This window comes from Penaeus monodon, chromosome 33 (genome assembly GCF_015228065.2).
Source record: "Penaeus monodon isolate SGIC_2016 chromosome 33, NSTDA_Pmon_1, whole genome shotgun sequence".
NCBI classification, from domain to species: Eukaryota; Metazoa; Arthropoda; class Malacostraca; order Decapoda; family Penaeidae; genus Penaeus; species Penaeus monodon.
In genome coordinates this window covers 14,815,231-14,815,490 of record NC_051418.1, presented here as the reverse complement: position 1 = coordinate 14,815,490, position 260 = coordinate 14,815,231, and positions in this window count along the sequence as shown.

Genomic DNA, 260 nt, shown 5'->3' with positions numbered 1-260 from the left:
GTGGTAGATCCTTCAATACACAGCCATTAACAGATCCTGCACAAGCATCTTTATTCAAACAGTCCATTAGCTTCTGAGTTAAGTACAGTGGATCTGAAATTGACTACCGGGACTCCCCCACCCCGTCTCTCTCTCCCGCTGTCGGTTTGTCATAAAAGTGCTTCGATTTCATGAAATTATTCAACGCTGCTTTAACTCTCCGCCATCGTGTTGAACTGTGTACAGTACAAACTACGCCATCACCAACACAACTATCGTTT